The 19,553-nt window shown below is 42.7% G+C and overlaps 1 protein-coding gene across 2 annotated transcripts in view; it reads left to right on the plus strand.

Moving 5' to 3' along the window:
* The window catches only part of CARTPT (CART prepropeptide), a 53,248-nt gene that overhangs the window by 25,880 nt on the left and 7,815 nt on the right, over nt 1-19,553 (plus strand). The window contains exon 2 of one of the 2 annotated variants that reach the window (XM_045061843.1): nt 6,378-6,467. The exons of the other annotated variant lie outside the window; for it this stretch is intronic. The gene's annotated coding sequence lies outside the window, so the exon portion shown is untranslated. The remainder of the gene's footprint in view (nt 1-6,377; nt 6,468-19,553) is intronic. 2 annotated transcript variants of the gene reach the window in all.

Consider the following 19,553-nt stretch of genomic DNA (forward strand, 5'->3'; position numbering starts at 1 on the left):
GGGTGCTTTTCCCACATTCTTCCTCCCCCTCCCCACCCCGTCTCCATCCTCTCTCTGTCCGCAAAAGAGGTTCCCTACTTTTTGGGGCTTCTTGCTCCCCAAGTTCAGCTCTTCGTGTCACGTACCTGCTGAATTCTGTGGTTCAGGCTGTGCAGATTGTTGTGTTAATCTTCCGATTGGTTTTCTAGGTGTATAGGATGGTTTGGTGTTGGTCTGGCTGTATTTCACGGATGCGAGACACACAAAAAGCTTCCATGCTGTTCCGCCATCTGGGCGGATCCCCAAGGAGGATACTTTCTTTTTAAAGATACTTTATTTCTTTTTAAAGAAATAAAATATTAGAGTCTGAGTTCAACCTCTCTTCTCATTTGTCCCTCTCCATGTCTTGTTTCCCCCTCTTTCCCAAATGAACCCCTTTTCAGGAGTTGGGTGTACTTTCTTCCAGTTCACTTAAAAATTAATTCACTTCATATATTTACGTATCAGTAGCCCATAGTAGGTATTATTGTAATGTATGTGTGCTCTTAAAATTTTCACAAATGATGCCTTACGTAAAATTTTGTATCCCCCTTCTTTCCCACTCGCATCTTATTTTGGCATGTGTCCATTTTTATTCCCATAGGGATATAGACAGCAAAGCGCTTAGGATCACAGGGTCTGGAGTCAGGCTGCCTGGGTTGAATTCCAGTCCTACCATGCCTAGTTATGTGACTCTGGGCAAATTTCCTGTCCTCTTGGTGCCTTCATTTCTTTATCTGTGAAACGTGGGTTCTAATAGTCTTCACTTTATTGGGTTGTTGGGAGGATACCTTGAACTAAAACGTGTAAAGCACTTGGAGCAGTGCTGGAAGTGGAAAGTGCTAGATAACTGCCAGATAACGGCCGTTTGTTGTTGCTGTTGTTATTAAAGATGCCCCTGGCCGTCTGTATCTAGGATAAAGATGTTGAGCTGTTGTTGGTATTGGTAATGTAGATTTCCACTGAATCTCTCTCGTGTTCTCCAGTAAGAATTACCAACATTGCTGCATGGAGGTTGACTTGAAATCGTTAACTGTATAATAGAAATATTTCCAGATATTCTTTGTAGGCACTTAATAAATATGAGCCATTGTGATTATCTAGATCACTTCTTTCAACTCTTGTGGAATATTCCACCATATCAGTGCATTTCCTTAGGGGTGGAGATATAGGTTATTTCCTGTGTTTTTCTATTAAAAACAATACTGCAATATTCGTCCATGTACATGGTTCTTTATGCATATGTGGGAGAATAGAGTTGCTGGGTTGGGATCAAAGCCAAGTCTGTTTAATGCCAAAGCACTGCATCCTGTATGTATGTAGAGACAAACTTAATAAATTTTGAGAGTGGTGATGACCTATGGCTAATGGAGAAATTCCCCAGGGGATGAATATTGTCCCTCAGAAATGACAGCCATCCAGAGAGGCTTGGGTGGAGGAGACATTGAAAGTCTTCTCATTCCATAAATGAATCTACACTGAGCATTTACTTGAATGTGATACATGTGAAGACCAACAGGAAAAAAAAGAAAGAAAGATTGACAGGGATATTGTCCAATGAACAGTTTTATTGCTCTAAGAATTAGAGTTTATTAGAAAAAAACTTTAAAAATTGTATCTCTTCAATGGACATTTAAACTTTTTTTTTTAACTTTTTTCTTTTTAATGTTTATTTTTGAGAGAGAGAGGTAGAGTGTGATGTGTGTGTGGGGGTGGGGGTGGGCACGGAGCAGAGAGAGGGAGACACAGAATCCGAAGCAGGCTCCAGGCTCTGAGCTGTCAGCACAGAGCCCAATGCAGGGCTCGAACTCACTGACCGTGAGATCGTGACCTAAGCCAAAGTCAGACACTTAACCGACTGAGCCACCCAGGTGCCCCAGTGGACATTTAGTTGTAGACATTTGTTGCAGACTTGAAAGAGTGGTGATTTGTGAGGACAAGAAGCTTTGAAACATTATTTCTTTTTTGTTCTGACATAGCAAGTCTTATTACTGAGCCAAGAACCATTTAATTGTCTGCATATCAAAGAGCTCAAGGAATTATTGGATGGTGTGACTAAGTTTTAGACAAGTGGTGGAGTATTTCAAAATGTCAAATTAGTGAAGAATTGTAGAGAAGGGGGAAGAAAGGGGCAGACAGAAGAAAAGAGGACTTCACTGGGGGTGGGGTGGGGGGGCAACAGCAGAACATTCTGCTTTGATGGAATCAAGTCCAATATCCAGGAGAGAAGACTGGCTGTTCTCTTTTTAAAGTCTGTTTCCAGGGACAGACTGCAATCTCCCGCATTCGGACCTTTCTTAGCTTTCAGCAGGCTCAAAAAGAAATTTGGCAATTCAGGTTTAGCTACACTTCCCCTTCGTCAGGCCTCTGAGGACCCAATGGCAGCCCCGGAGGTGGTTCTAGAAGCTTATGATAAAGCCTCTCTCAAGGCCTGGAGGGCGGAGAGAATGGTACAGACGGTGAGCCTTTTCCTTGGTGCCCAGTTCCCTGCTTGGGCTTCCTCTTCTCTCCGCAGGTCCCTGGCCCTCTTACTCTTCATCATTCCAACAAATGTACCAAGACATGTGCAGGGGTGCTGGAGTGCTCAGCTGGCAAAATTGTGCCCTTGGTAGTTGGCTCTGTCCTTGAGCAGCTTGCCTGGTTTTGTCGTCGCAGTCTGTCCTCCTTCTCCTTATCTGGGCAATGGTGCAAATGACAATGCTCACTGCACAGAGCTGCCGTGCATTGTGGGTAAGGCTCAGCGCCGGGTCTGGCACATGCTACCCCATTATGGTTCCTCCGCCAGGAGAACACTTCAATATGCAGAGGAAGAGGGAAGGAGCTTTGCTTAGGGAAATTTAGGGCATTGCTTTGGCTTGTTCCTATCCCTGACCCTACCCCTAACCTTAACCCTCATCTCTGAACTAGTTTGAGATAGAGACAGTCACAGACAACAAAGAATAAGCATTCCCGCTAAGTGGATTCCTTATTCTTTTGAGTTGGTGGGGGTGGAGGCCCCACTCCAGGCAGGCCAGTTCCGGTCAGGAGCAGCTGAGGCTCTAACCTAATCCCCAGTATCCTTTCCTCTGTGTCCCCACCATTTGGGAAGTTTTCTTGATTGACTTCAGGGCTAGCCAGCCAATTGAAACAAAGCAGAGGGCAGAACCTGTCTCAGAGATGTGGTTAAAGATAAAGAAAACCCGACTATGCTCTTTGATAAAGCATTTTAAGGAGGGCACACAGCTTACAGGCATTGTTCTGTCTGTCTGACCCAGTTGTAATGAAGTCTAATCATTTTCCTCTTACCTCCCTCTTTTCTCTCACCTGCATTGTAGACAGTATGTATCCAGAATGATCATGTCCATCACCACTGTGATAAGGATCATGATTTCAATGACTGACAATAGACGATAAATTCATAACAATATCCACAGATATGTTTACCACAAAACTCCTTGGTTTCTATTGCTATGTACTTCAGTTTAAAATAAATCATTTAGAAAAAGGGAGAAAGTTGATGGTAAACTAAAAAGAAATAATGCAAAATATGAATTCCAAACGTGCAGCAAACTTCACAGAATTTTACACTAAAAAAAAACCCCAGTTAAATAGATAATCCTTTTAATACTAATCACTGATATATGAAAGACCCTGGGAATACGAAGTTTATGAAAGAAAGAAAATTGATAGATCAAGGAATGGCAGACAAATGATACTTTGTGAGTGTTAGGTGTGTGTATCCCCTCTTGATTAAATAGGTTTTAACCTAAAATCAGGGTTTTATAGGAAAACATAACTGAAATCCCTTCTCATCCATTCTTTGAGAAAGAAGTGTCGTGGGTAGAAAGCATGTGGGCTTTGAATCGGCTCTGCTTCAAATCCTGGCTCTGCCACTTGCCTGACTGTGTGACAGCAGACACACTGTGTTCTCCCTGAGTGTCCCACTTCCCAGAAGTAAACCTTATAGGTTGCGCTGTGTGTTCTAACACCCTCCCTCCCTCTGTCTGTGTCTGTCTGTCTGTCTCTCTCTCTCTTTCACACACACACACACACACACACACACACACACACACACACACAACTATTTAGCTATGGTCTGTTCGCCCAAGAGTCATCTACATGCAGGTTCTAGCTGATTGATTACTGACTGCATAAACATCCAGTGAATATGTTCTAAACCATTCCTGTGGTTTTTATAAATGGCAACACTATCAAATTACATATGGGAATCCTGGTCAGTATTGTAAACATTTCTAAGTCTTTATTTACTTGATCTTAAAAAAAATCACTATCTCCAGGGGCACCTGGGTGGCTCAATTGGTTGAGCGTCTGACTTTGGCTCAGGTCATGAACTTGCGGTTTGTGAGTTCTAGCCCTGCGTTGGGCTCTGTGCTGACAGCTCAGAGCCTGGAGCTGCTTCAGATTCTGTGGCTCCCTCTCTCTCTGCCCCTCCCCAACTTGCACTCTGTCTCTCAAGAGTAAATAAAGATTAATTTTTTTTTTTATATCAGTCTCTCCGTGATATGTAACATTAAGCACTCATCACTTATTTGATCTCCACACAGTGCGTCTTTCTATGAATTGTATATGATTCTGACTGTCACAAGAGTGAACTCTTCCCTGAATTTGCTACTCCGTTTTTTTTTTTTTTGCAATTACTAGTTTTATGCAGCTATCATTTGTTCTGTCAAGAGCCATTGGGATTATGAAGGGCTTGAAGCAGCAGAGTATGGAGGTCATAAGCGTGGACTCTGAAATCAGACTGCTAGGGTTCAAATGTCAGCTCTGCTACCTATTTGCTGTGTGACCCTGAACAAATTACTTAAGCGCTCTGGGCTGCGGTTTCCTCATCTTCAGAAAAGTGAGATAATAACACAGTGTTATTAGGAGGATGAAGTGAATTCATCTTGATAGGGGCTGACCCTGTTCTGAACTGTAATTGCTATGAAAGTCTGAAAGAATGAAATGGTTAATTTCGCTATTTAAAATGGATAAATAAAATACTTAATAGTATATTGATAACTACCAAGATACTATTAATAACGTAGTAGCTATTGAAATATTAGTAGAGTATATGTTATTCTTGAGACAGCTTGTAAGAGAAATGTACGTTAAGCATCTGACACACGGTAGGTATTTAGCAAATGGTAGCCAGTCGTTGTTATTCCGCCGGGAAAAAAGCCTGTGCTGGATTGTGTTGAAAGGGCACTCATTAGACTCAGTTCTGTGTATAGAGCGTTGAAAGAGCCGCTTTTTAAAAGTATGTTGTTTTCAGGTTCAGTCAACATGTGGTGACTAATGCTGAGTACCGTTAATGTGTCAAAGCCAAGCCATCGTTGTCCTGTGGGATGGGAGTCCCGTGGGGCAGAGAAGGTAGTGGCGGGTGAGGGTCCTGAGGTGTTTGTGTTCCTACTTTTTGCTCCCCTCGCTGCTGCAAATCTTATTTTGAAGCAGCAGGCTTGAGAGCCAACTGCCTCGGGCTGCTGGTGATGAGGCAACCTGGATGGGGGCAAGGGGAAAACAGCGTGGCAGTGGATGGTGGATAGACGATTTCGAGCTGGTTAACTGTGCTGGGTTTCTCAGTGATCCCTTACTTCAAAAGCATAGTTATGGTGGCAAGAAAAACTGCAGCAGCCATGTGGCGAATGGCTCAGATTCACCACTCACAAGCTGTGTGATTACTCAACCTCTCTGAGCCTTAGTTTCCTTAAATAAAAATGGGAGAATAATTCCTGACCCTTGTTTAAAAATTTTTTTTTAATATTTATTCATTTATTTATTTTTTAGAAAGAGTGCAAACAGGGGAGGGGGTGGACAGAGAGAGAGGGAGACACAGAATCCAAAGCAGGCTCCAGGCCCTGAGCTGTCAGTCCTGAGTCCGATGTGGGGCTTGAACTCATGAACCGCAAGATTATGACCTGCGCCCGAAGTTAGTCCCTCAACCAGCTGAGCCACCCAGGCACCCCCTGACCCTCATTTAAATGAGAAATGCCTATCAGCTGCTTTGCTCAGTAGTGCCTGGCCCAGAGTAAGGGCTCTGTTAGCTTATGTTATTAGCATACGTAGAGAAATTCTGATAGCCACATCCATCAAGAGCACTTACGCATCTTTACTTCTGGGCTGCTGTTGAATAAGAAGCTCTATTTTATCCTAAAAATCAATTAGGTTACTATCCCCCACCCCACCTCTTCACTATACAGTTGTAAGTGGTTTTTTCCATTTCTCCAATGCTATATATTTTAGAACAAAAATTTCCCCAGTGGATGCAGCTCTAAAGGAATAAGCTCCCTGACCCAGGCTTAGTTCAGGGAAATGGTCCTTGAGATGCAATCAGTGGGTATTATCGACACTCATTTCAGCTCAACCTGTCTGATCCCTAGGAAAAGAGATCTTAGCCATTTCGTTCCGGAGGCATGAAGTCTGTATTTTCCGGATCTTATGACTAAGCCTGTGCTGTGTCACATTGAAAGGTTGGTACTGGGTCATGTATGATGTCACCTAGAAGTCCACAGTCACTCACTGGCACTGTTGGGAACTCTGGTCACATCCATTGTCCTGGTTGGCAGCAGCAAGGCCATCCCTGGGAGACAGGTGCCCTAGAACAAAGGCTCAGCATAGACTCCCTTGGGAAACAGCTTAGGCCTAAGGGACCAGGAGTTCAAGATCCTAAAATAAAGTCAAATTGTACTTCACAAGAGATGCTTTTGGGCAGTTCAAGTCTCTCTCTCTCTCTGTGGAACCCTGGATGTGCTTATCTTGCGTCTGTGTGGCAGGAGGGGTGGGGCGGGAACAGATTTATATTTCTCTTCCATAGTTTTCCCAAAGGCTTTCCTGGGGAAGGAAGGGGAATGCAGAAAGGCAGCTACTAAGGAGTTGACCCTGAGCTATTGCTCAGACGTGCCAGGGGTCTATGGGAGGATGTGCACCTGCTGAGTCATGACCAGGTGAGGGGTGGCTGCAGAGGAAGGGGCGAGTGGGGCGGCCTGCCCCGAAGGCTGACTTTCCTCTCATTTCCACATTCAGAACTGTTCACTGCCTTGGACGCTCTGTGCCTGGCACTGTTCTCCCCAGACCAGATCCTTGCCCTCATTGAGTTTACAGTCCAAGGGGGAAGATGAACATCTAACAAAGAAACAAATGAATCAATTTCAGGATAATGATAAGTGCTACCAAGGAAATGGAATTCTGTGATAAAGGATAACATAGGGCAGCTATTTCGAGTGGCTGGGAAGGACTATATGAGGGGACATTAGAGCAAAAGGTCTAGAGGCTGAGAAGAAACCATGCAGGAGTAGGTGGAGGACAAGGGGGGGTGGCAGGAGATGAGATTAGCAGAGGCCTGCAGCCTAGTAGATGCTCACAAAACAAGTGACTGAGGACGGGGAGGGTGGCAAGACCAGATCCTTCTGCATCTTGTGGGCCATGGAAGGAACTAGGAATCACTCTAAGTGCCAAGTTAAGGCTTCCAGGGATCTAAGCAGGGGAACAAGAAGACTCAGTTCATGTTTAAAAACAGATCACAGTAGCTGCTGTATTGGAGAATGGGATTTGAAAGGGGCTAGAGTCACAGCTTGTGAGTTCCAGTGTAGAGAGTTCTGTGAGGTCCTCCTCTGTAAGCTCATCTCACACTGGATAGTAATTGTTTGATGTTCCCTCATCTTGCTCCCAGCAGCATAGTCATTGCTTAAGGGCAAATAAGAGTTTGCAATTCTCAGGTTCAATTGTTGTTTATGGTTAGATAAACTACAACGAACCTTTCCAGAAAGGCATGCAGGTCCTTAGGTTTTAGGTGTTAGCATACTGTCCCTGAGAATGTCTGCTTTGAAGAGGTTGTCAGGAAGGAGAAACTTTTCCCGTACCCTCTTAGGCTCATTGAGTGGGGGCCTGAAAATCTAACTGGCAATAGATACATTAACAGGAAAAAAGGCACACAATTTTTATTACTGTTTACCTGCAAGGAAGTTCACAGAAAGCAAGCGAAACTCAAAGAACCAGTTAGACTTGTGAGCTTGTATACCCTTCTTACCAAAGGAAAAGGGGTTTGGGCTTTAAGGAACAATAAATTGTGAGGAAGTGACTAGGAAATACATCAGGGAAACTAATGGAATATAAGGGCTATTTTATTAAAGTTTGTTTCTGCAGTTTCATGTTGGTGCTGGCTGTCCATCATTCGTGATAAAGGTCATTCCTCTTCCTGGTATAGGAGGTAGTGAGCGACACCATCACAAAGGGAACTTTGTGCTTTGTTTTGAAGCAGAATTATCCTGTATCTGTTGATTCTCAATTGCTTTCAGCTCAAAGTCTTATCTGAATAATCTTTATGCCAAAGTGGCACATTTTGGGGTAGCATATCTTAATCTCTTTCAAGATCCATGTAGATATAAACTCCTCATATAAAATAATCAGTTATATTTGTTAATAGCCATACCCACTACACTCCTGGGCCAGGGAATCCGAATCACAGGTGGATGTCTTAGAAAAGAGATACAGAGCAGAGAAATATTAATAAAATCTGTCTAACCATTGATGGGATGTCATCCCTTCGGCAAACTTGATATACAGCCTTAACACTGTGGGGAGTTCAGGCAAAAGTCTGTGTATTGTTTTAGATTTTCCTCCTTGGAGCCTTAGTAGAGTAGTTGGAGAAAGAAGTCCCTACATGTTTGTGCAATTAAATCGAATATAGACAGATGTTGTGGAGGATGGTAAGCCATGACTATAGCTGCTTTTTAGAATGCAATGCCCACCAAGATGGGTAATGTGATTTCAGAACTAGCAGTGGGTGCTGCAGGCAAGATGAGGCTCTGCAGAAAGAGGCTGGGAGAAAGTGCCTTAAGTGACATTTTGGTCTCCTGGGTGCCATTTCTGTGTCTGAAGAAGATGAAAAGATGCTTATCACACGGCCTCTTCCCTAAGGGTTATTATGTCACCTGACCATGTCCAGACCTCTCAGCTGAGGTGTTTGTACATTCTGATGTGCTGAGCAGCAGGTGAAAGATTAATACTGTGAAATGCTTGAAGTATTGTGGAAGGGTGGGCAGAATTCAGAGGGTGAAAGGGACCACTAGAGCCTTGGTGAGATGCTGGAAGGAAGAAAAGCTCTGATGGACGGAGACATTTGCCACCTGTGTGCACATGTGTGGAAGGAGTGTGTAGTTGTAGTCGTTGTAGGTAAACAAAAGGAGTTTAGAATTAAAGCAGAGGTGCCTGGGTGGCTCAGTTGGTTAAGTGTCTGACTTCAGCTCAGGCCATGATCTCGCAGTCCATGAGTTGGAGCCCTGCATCGGGCTCTGTGCTGACAGCTCAGAGCCTGGAGCTGCTTCAGATTCTGGGTCTCCCTCTCTCTCTGCCCCTCCCCTGCTCATGCTCTCTCTGTCTCTCTCTCTCTGTCTCTCTCTCTCTAAAAACTAAATAAACATTAAAAAAAAGAATTAAATCTTGTATTTGGAAGAAATTTCCATCAGTAAGAATTTTGAGATACTTTAGATTATCAAGGCATGAAAATGGATGCCTTTTCTGACTGAGAATTTATCTGGTGCAGTCTATGTGTTGGGTGCTCTAGATTCATCCTGTCTCACCGTTGCAACTCTATGGGGGAAGGTTTATTGTTGTTGTTGTTTTACTAAATTTCAAATTTTAATTTCAGCGTACTTAACCTACTGTGTTATATTAGTGTCAGGGGTACAATATAGTGAATCGACAATTCTATACATTACCAGTGCTCATCATAAGTGTACTCTTAATCCCCTTCACCTGTTTCACCCATCCCCCCACTCACTTCCCCTGGTAACCACCATTTTGTTCTTTATAGTTAAGAGTCTGTTTCTTGGTTTGTCTCTCTCTCACTCTTTTCTTCCTTGGTTCATTTGTTTTCTTAAATTCTACGTATGAGTGAAATCATACAATATTTGTCTTTCTCTGGCTGACTTATTCAGTTTAGCCTTATACTCGTTAGCTCCATCCTTGTTTTCGTACAAATGGCAAGGTTTCATTCTTTTTTATGGCTGAACAATAAATATTCCATTATATATATCACATATTCTTTATCCGCTCATCTACAGATGGACCCTTGGGTTCCTTCCATAATTTGGCTATTGCAGATAACGCTGCAATAAACAGAGGGGGTACATATATCTTTTGAACTTGTGATTCTGTATTCTTTGAGTCCTTTCCAGGGGGGCAGTTATTGGATTATAGGGTAATTCTATTTTTAATGTTTTCGAGGAATCTCCATACTGTTTTTATGGGGAAGGTATTTTTATGTTCACTTGATGGATGTGAGATCTGAGGCTTGGAAGATGGTTTGGTTTGCCCAGTGCTGTACAGTGGGTCAGGGTCTGGCTTCGGTACCTTTGCTCTTTCCCACACACCATATTCTCTGATTGGTGATCTTAACAAAAAGGATCAACAAGGATCTTTTGGGGGTTCAGTTATTCCCCTCCTTACTTCTGTTGAGTTTCCTCCAAGGTCCTGGACCCAATGGCACATTCTTGTCTAAGGCCTGGTGAAGCCTCTCAGGGTTTGGGTCACTCATCTTGGTTATAGACATATTCCTGGGCCCTCCTGGAAACTGGAGTCTGTCAGTTAAATACATATACATATAAATGATGATGCAGGCCGGACTGACAGGAGGCCAGTGTTTACCAGGACAGGCAGTCATGCTCTGCAGGTGTGCTTTCTTTCTTCAGTTTTGCTAGCTTATCCCAGAGGGAAAGAGATGCCCAGGTCATCTGAGTGCTCAGTGTAGGAAATGCTCTGAGTGGAAACCAAGGCTGCTGCCTTGTGTACTTTCAAAGAATTCCATTTTAAATCAGTTGTTAAAATTTTAAAATCAGGAAGTTTCATATAAAAATCCAAATTTCTAGGACCCCTGGGAGGCTCAGTTGGTTAAACATCTGATTTCGACTCAGGTCATGATCTCACAGTTTGTGAGTTTGAGCCCCTGTCGTGCTCTGTGCAGACAGCTCAGAGCCTGGAGCCTGCTTTGGATTCTGTCTGTCTCTCTCTGCCCTCCCCACTCACACTCTGTCTCTCTCTCTCAAAAGTAAATAAACATTAAAAAAATTTAAAAAAATTGAAATTTGTATCTCCTCTTGAAAAACTAAGGGGCGCCTGGGTGGCTCAGTTGGTTAAGTGTCCAACTTTGGCTCAGGTCATAATCTCATGGCCCGTGAGTTCAAGCCCCGCATTGGGCTCTGTGCTGACAGCTCAGAGCCTGTGGAGCCTGCTTTGGAGTCTGTGTCTCCCCCCCTCTCTCTCTGCCCGTCCCCTGCTCACGGTTGGTCTCTCTCTCTCCTTCAAAAATAAATAAACATTTAAAAAACCCTATAAGGTCTACCACTCTCTGTTGCTTTGTACCTGGCCCTCTTTGGGCCTTACCTTACTTGTTGTCCCCCATAGACACCTAGATTTACAATCCGTAAACTGGAACAGAGCAACTGATCCAAATGCCCAGTTCAGTGAATTAGGCACCGGAAGGGCCATACTGATCACTGAGAGTGAGATACCTCCATCTTACACCTGGGGAGCTTTTAAAGCACCCTTGCCTGGGCACCACCCAGGCCAATTGAATCAGAATCTCTGATGGTGGATATTGTTTGAAAAGCTCACAAGGTGGCCTAATTAATTTTCAGCCCAGTTCAGAAACTCTTTTTAGGGTTTCCACATAAATAACACTCGTACCTTGGGTCTCTGCCAGAGAAATGGGCTTAGGAAGTCTGGAATGCAAGATTGGTTTTCACTTATCTCCCAGCACCTTTTGGGCAGCTCATTCACTTATCTTGATTTACTCATATGTAACTGAGGCTTTAGGGCATTTATGTCCATGCCTCTAGAGCTTGGATGTGTTTTTACAAAATCCTGGAGAAAGAATAGACAAGAAAGAAACAAAGAATTATTTCAGAGTTTCCCTTTGAAATGCTTGGACATCAAGACTATCATATGGCAAATATTAAGGAAACAGGTAATGGCATTTTGAAGCTACTTGCTCTTTTTTGTATGCCTGTGCTTTGGAAAAAAAAAAACCAATGATAAAAAAAGTACAACAAACTTGACAGTTTCCTTTGAAGACTTTTTCATCCTCCGAGGAAACATTTCATTAGCAAGCCCTGGGAGAGATTGGTCTCTGTGGGTATCTGACGGCTGCCATGGGCAAAGCTATAGTTGTAGTCCATTCCAACCTCTCCCTCACCCCTAGCAAAGGCTGTGTCCATCAGCGATGCCTTTATCCAGGGCTACCCTGGTCATCAGTGCAAATGGCAGAAAATGACATTTGCATCTGGGCAAAAAGCATCATAAATGCTAATAGCTGTGGCTTGTCAGGGTCTCTCCTAGTCAGTGAAGCGTGGTGGGTTTGTATCTGCATAGGGTGAGATCTTTGCTCTTCCCCTAGCCAAAGTGCCCTTAAAGCCTTGTTTGATTTTCTGGGAGAAGATCTCCAATGGGATGCACGGGAGGACCTCAGTCCAGAGTTCACAGTCTGTGTAATGAAAGAGAGTTTCAATCACAATGGGAAAATCAAAACTTGCACTTGGAAACTCAGCCTGACATTTTTTCAGCTTCCAATAAAAAATGATTTGGTTTGTCAGGGAACCATGGGGATCTTGACCTTTAGGGAATATACTTTTATACTTGAAAATTTTCTAGATTTTAGTTTTTCTTTCTCTTTTCCCCCCTCTTTTCTCACCTCCTCTTCTAAAACAATGATAAAATTGACAAAGTAAAATGGAAGGACTAGCAAATAAGAATATACTGGGTTTTCGGATTATTTAGGTTCCACTTCCTTCCCACTTGCTTGTGGACCCGGATCCAGTTACTTAAATGATCAGTTTTATCACCTACAAAATGGGGAATACATCCCCCTGTCCCATTATCCTGTCCAAAGTGGATAAAAGTGAGTCTTTCATTAAGGTTTAATTACTATTAAGCTTACTATTTTGGGGGCTTATCTCTGCACGTCAAGTATTCTTGGAAGGGCCCTTGGGGCGTGCTCATAAGACTTTAATTGAGGGGACAGTGGAGATATCTGTTGATCTGAGCATGACTGGACTTCATCTTTCCATCCTGGCTCACCTGTCAAGCTGTTTGTGTTTTATGAGAGAGGGTATTAACATCCTGAAAAGACCTGGCCTTGGAGTTTTTGGTGGGCATCATATGCACCCTGAAACCTCACCAGATGATGCAAAGAGCCCCTAAGCAGTGCTTCTTAACCAGGAGGTTGTATCAGAATCACTTGGGGAAACTTTTTCAAGCTAGCTGAGCTCCAGTGCCCTCCTCCACAGATTTTGGGGGTATAATATAAGCATATGTAGCTTGGCAAACAAAAATTTTTAGTTGATTCTGATACTTCTTCCTCAGGTTGGGTACCACTTCTCTAAGGATAAATTAAAGGGTCTGTCTGGCTTCACCTCTGATGCACAATGTTCCAGAGATAGCCTGTTTGGAAAATGTCTTTCACCTGATGAGTTGAGATTGAAGACAGAGGAGTAGGGGCATCAGCATTTCTGCATGATGCCTCAGGGTTCCCCTGAAGAAGGAATAGCATGGCTATTTCCTTGCCAAGAACAGTTTCGCCTTCTTTTCCACCCAAACAATTCTACCCTTCGGGTTTAGCTCATATTATGACCCACCTTTTTTATTGCCCCCAGCCTAACAAGCTTGTCTTTCTGCACTTTTAATTCACTCATTATCTGGATGATTTATGTGACAATTCAATTAGCAACTGATGGCCTAGCTTCTGTTTCACTTGAATGCAATTTGTCTTGTATTGCTATTTAATTTTTCTCTTATCACTGTCGAGCAGAAATAGCACTGATCTCAATTTTCATTCTGGCTTTACTTCTAGCTGCATAGCCTAGGCAAGATATTTAACCTTTCTGGGCTTCAGAGCCCATTTATAAGATTCTCTTTCTTATCTCACCACTCAAGCTTAGGTTCTTGAACAATTCTTGTTCATTTACTTTTATTTTTGTTGACAATCATTGTGATAGCCACTTTCTAATATGGTTCCCATTAATCCCCGACTCCTGATATTCACTTCCTGCCTGTTAGAGTGGGAAGGACCCAGTGAATAGAATATGGCACAAGTGATGAGATGTCACTTCTCTGGCTTCTTGCCAACAACCACTGAGTTATCTTGGAAGTGGATCTTGATTCAGTTGAACTTTGAGATGACTGCTGCCCCCGTCAACACCTTATGATTACAGCCTTGCACTGACCCTCAAAGAGATGATTTAGCTAAGCCATGTCTGGATTCTTGACTCACAGAAATAGTGAGATAATAAAGACATGTTGTCTTTAGCCACTAAATGTTATGCAGCATAGATGACTGGTCCTATCTATGAGATGAGTTGATGGGTATGGTAATCTATCTACCTGAGTTGGCCTGGGTAAGCTAAATTATGCTGCAGTAACAAATGACCCCAAAAGCTCAGTGGCTTACATCTGCAAAGTTTATTCCTTCCTCACACTATATGTCTACTGAAGGCTGGTAGCTGTGTTCAACATTTTCTTCCCTCCAGAACTCTCCATAACAGGCTGACAGAGCTACCTCTATCTGGAACATTGCCAATCAGCATGGAAGGGGAAAGAGAGCAGTGCAAAGTATGCTTTGGTTTTTAAAGTTTCCACATGAAAACAATTCCTCATACTTCTGCCTGTATTTCATTGGCCGAAGCAAGTCACATGATGTTGAAAAGGCTATGTTTTTGGTGGAGTCCAAAGTATAGTCCTTTCTGGAGGACTAAGCATTTGTGAATCATAACACAGTGTAACACATAACATTGCATAGTGTGTCAGAGGGAGCGGGAGCCACAGATAGCTGTGATGTTTTTCACAGCCTCAGATGAATGGGCATAGAGGCCTTGGGGCCTGTACGAAAGGAGAATATGATTGAAGATCTGTGTTTTCTAGAGAAGGGTTGAAAATTAAGGGAGTATTGGGCACTGAGGAAAATTGAGGTGTTTTTTTTTTAAGTATTCCCATAATCATCATTATCTCCATAAGGTCCACCTAAAACAGTGAATACTCTATGGCAAAAGCAGCTTTAAGACATCCCCCAGTCTGCACACCTCTTCTGATTGGATTGCCTTTCCTAAGATCTTTAAACTTCTTTTGTATAGAAATAGAAGAGCTTCATTTGTCAATAATCCCATTCATAAAGTTAAACTGGATTTCCAAACAGCTGTCTTCCTGCAGTCAGTTGTTAGGAGAGGAAAACTTGACAGATGACCTTGAGCAAGTCTGCCATTCTCTGGGCTTCACTCTTCTCAAAAAGTTCCACTCTAATCTCACCTTCCGGTGTAATAACCACAGTCCGTGTGGGCTTTCCGAAAATATTAGGGGAGCTTAAGAAATGATTGCTACCCCATCCATCTCAGAGAACTTGTGAGGCTGGCTTTACAGAGAAAGTTTGATGGGAAGTGCAGAGATCTGAATGTCAATATATCGAGCTTGCAGAGCAGGAGAAGCTGGGCCTGACTTAGCTGGTAATCCAAGCCAGCATGATGGATCTATCGTTAAAACCAGAACCAGATTAAACTACTTCTGATGCACAGTAGAGAAATGTCAGGGCCAGAGATCACCTGAAAAATAAAGGAGAGACTCACTGAGGATCCTTCTTCCTATAAAATATACTTTTGCCCTCAGGCCCTGCCTCTTTGGATCATGCCAGATGTTATTGTTTTTCTCCTGAGGTTATAGTTTATGTCAAAAGGAATAGATTTCACTTTAGTGATTTCCTAAGGAGGCATAAAGTCCCAGAATCATGATTGTAAAAGTGACCTTAAATGCCATCTAAGCCAAGCCCTGCCCAGCACAGGAGTCACTTCTTCATGTCTGTGATCTGGGACTGTTGATCAGAAACAGGTTTTAAATTTCCCAAGATTCTTTAGGATTTGATCCTATCCCAGTTTTCTTTCCATATTGCACCATAGGGAGTGTGTGGGAAAAGCACTGAAGAAGTCTATAACAAGGATGTGGAAGCAATACCCTTCCTTTTTTAAAAAATATAACTTACTGTCAAATTAGCTAACATATAGTGTATACAGTGTGCTCTTGGCTTCGGGAGTAGATTCCCATGATTCATTGCTTACATGCAACATCCAGTGCTCATCCCAAAAAGTGCCCTCCTCCATGCCCATCACACATTTTCCCCACTCCCCCCCCCCCCCAAATCAAACCTCAGGTTGTTTTCTATATTTAAGAGTCTCTTATGGTTTGCTTCCCTCTCTGTTTGAAACTATTTTTCCCCTGCCTTCCCCCATAGTCTTCTGTTAAGTTTCTCGAATTCCATGTATGAGTGAAAACATATGATATGTCTTTCTCTGCCTTACTTATTTCACTTAGCATAATACCCTCCAGTTCCATCTACCTTGCTGAAAATGGCAGGATTTCATTCTTTCTCATTGCCAAGTAGTATTCCATTGTATATATAAACCACATCTTTATCCATTCATCAATGGATGGACATTTAGGCCCTTTTCATAATTTGGCTATTGTTGAAAGTGCTGCTATAAACATTGGGGTACATGTGCCCCTATGAATCAGCACTTCTGTATCCTTTGGATAAATTCCTAGTAGTGCTATTTCTGGGTCATAAGGTAATTCTATTTTTAATTTTTTGAGGAACCTCCACACTGTTTTCCAGAGTGGCTGCACCATGCATTCCTACCAACAGTGCAAGAGGGTTTCTGCACATCCTCTCCAACATCTGTGGTTTCCTGAGTTGTTAATTTTAGCCACTCTGACTGGTGTGAGATGGTATCTCAGTGAGATTTTGATTTGTATTTCCCTGATGATGAGTGATGTTGAACATCTTTTCATGTGTCTGTTGGCCATCTGGATATCTTCTTCTTTGGAAAAGTGTCTATTCATGTCTTCTGCCCATTTCTTCACTGGATTATTTGTTTTTCAGGTGTTGAGTTTGGTAAGTTCTCTATAGATTTTGGATACTAACGCTTTATCCGATAAGTCATTTGCAGATATCTCCTCCCATTCCATCGGTTGCCTTTTAGTTTTGTTGATTGTTTCCTTTGCAGTGCAGAAGCTTTTTATCTTGATGAGGTCCCAATAGTTCGTTTTTGCTTTTAATTCCCTTGCCTTCAGAGACGTGTTGAGTAAGAAGTTTCTGTGGCTGAGGTCAAAGAGGTTGTTGCCTGTTTTTTCCTCTAGGGTTTTGATGGTTTTCTGTCTTACATTTAGGTCTTTGATCCATTTTGAGTTTTTTTTTTTTTAATTTTTTTTTCAACGTTTATTTATTTTTGGGACAGAGAGAGACAGAGCATGAACGGGGGAGGGGCAGAGAGAGAGGGAGACACAGAATCGGAAACAGGCTCCAGGCTCTGAGCCGTCAGCCCAGAGCCCGACGCGGGGCTCGAACTCACGGACCGCGAGATCGTGACCTGGCTGAAGTCGGACGCTTAACCGACTGCGCCACCCAGGCGCCCCCATTTTGAGTTTATTTTTATGGCAATACCCTTCTTAGTGACAGACCAAATTTTGCACTTGGCAAAAAATCTACCATTTTGCAACTAAAATGCCCTTAATTGTTGGAGGAAATGTTGAGAGAGGCCAGAGCTTGTACCCCAGAAATCCTACTCTGAAACTGACTACCTGTGAAACAAATTTCCCCCTCTCTGGCATACTTTTTTCTTAATATGAGGGTGATAATGGTGTTTCTAAATAGTAAATTGGCAGTGCTTTTAAACTGCTTGATGAATTTATTCTGTAATAAGTGTGTAATTGTTTGAATGGTCACCTAGTTAGTGTCTAAATATTATCTTTTATTTCATAGCACCTAACTTTCTCCTTCTCATCTGTGTATCGAGCACCATGTTAAATACTGGGAATACCAAGAGTATTCGAGGGTTTTTTTTTTTTTTTTTTTTGTCTAGCAAGTGAGATAGACATATGATAACATAATATAATGCATGTTGGGTGTTTTAATAAGTATTGTTTAAAGATTTATGGAAACAAATGTAAGGTGAACCTGTTGGTATGATTGCTAATGGATGAGGAAGGTGTCAGATAAGATAGGTCTTGAAACATGAGCTGTTTAGATGTTCACAGCCTGGGAAGGACATTCCAGGTGTAGTGAAGGGCATGGACAAAGGCAGAGGTATGAACATGCAGACGTGTATGGTAGTCTGTTCTAGGCACGTGTTAACACTGCACTTCTTAGTCCCTTTTACATTGGTGGAGCCATGTGACTAGTTCAGGCTAACGAGTTACAAACAAGTTAAACAGCACTTCTGGGCCAGAGTTGTTAATAGATTGTTCAAGATTACCCAGAGCTCTTCCTCCCCCGACTGCTCACCGCCAACACCCCCCCCCCCCACCCCCACCCCCGAACACAACCAGCAATGTCAGACATGGTGGCTGTTTGGTCATTCTAGGTCCCTGAGACCATGATGAACATAGCACTTCATTAAACCCGATGCAGATGTGAGACGAGTGAGAAGTATATCTCTTTTTTGTCATGTCACTAAAATTTAGGAGGTGTTTGTTATAACAGCATAACCTAGTGTATTCCTCTCATTTAGTGCAAAGGTAAGAAATAAGTGTGGTGTATCTGCCAAATAAAATATAAGATGCCTGATAGAACTGGTTGGAAGTGGAGGAAAAGGAGATTGGAAATATGGGCAAAGATCAAACTATGAGAAACTCTGACACCATGCTGAGAAGTTAATTTAAAAGTATAGGCAATTGGGGCGCCTAGGTGGCGCAGTCGGTTAAGCGTCCAACTTCAGCCAGGTCATGATCTTGCAGTCCGTGAGTTCGAGCCCCGCGGTTAAGCGTCTGACTTCAGCCAGGTCAGGATCTCGTAGTCCGTGAGTTCGAGCCCCGCGTCAGGCTCTGGGCTGATGGCTCGGAGCCTGGAGCCTGTTTCCGATTCTGTGTCTCCCTCTCTCTCTGCCCCTCCCCCGTTCATGCTCTGTCTCTCTCTGTCCCAAAAATAAATAAAAACGTTGAAAAAAAATTTTTTAAAGTATAGACAATGAAAAGCCATTGAGGGATTCAAATTACTCTCTATTAGGTCATATAGTTCATCTCTTTGGGCATCCCAGTCTACTGCTTTAGTTCTCATCCTACACTTCTTACAAGTTTAGGAGCTCTGAATCCAGAAAAATTAGAGGAGAAGATGGGATACCTCTGGCATAGGGAGTGTAGGTTAGGTGTGCCGTTCTTTCTGCTGCACTCCAGGTGTGTGGTGCAAAAGAAACCTGAGAAAGGTTTCTTTGTCCTGGAACAAGTATCCTTTCATTACTGATACCTCCCTATATCTGACACGGGCTACCTCTCTTAGACTAGACCTCTTAGGTAACAAAGCTTGCTTTTAGTGTTAGTATTTAAAAAATGGAAACTTTTGGGTTCATCTATGCTTTTTGTTCATTTTGGATACAAATTTAGAATGATCTATTGCTACTCTTAATTTCCTTTTTCTGCTCTACTGTTCCTTTCCAGTGCTGTTTCCCCATCTTTTACATTCTCTATGTATCCTACCCTCCAACATCCCAGATCATTCAGTTTCCCCAGATGTCCTTGATTCCATGACTATG

The sequence above is a fragment of the Felis catus genome, chromosome A1 (genome assembly GCF_018350175.1).
Source record: "Felis catus isolate Fca126 chromosome A1, F.catus_Fca126_mat1.0, whole genome shotgun sequence".
NCBI lineage: Eukaryota > Metazoa > Chordata > Mammalia > Carnivora > Felidae > Felis > Felis catus.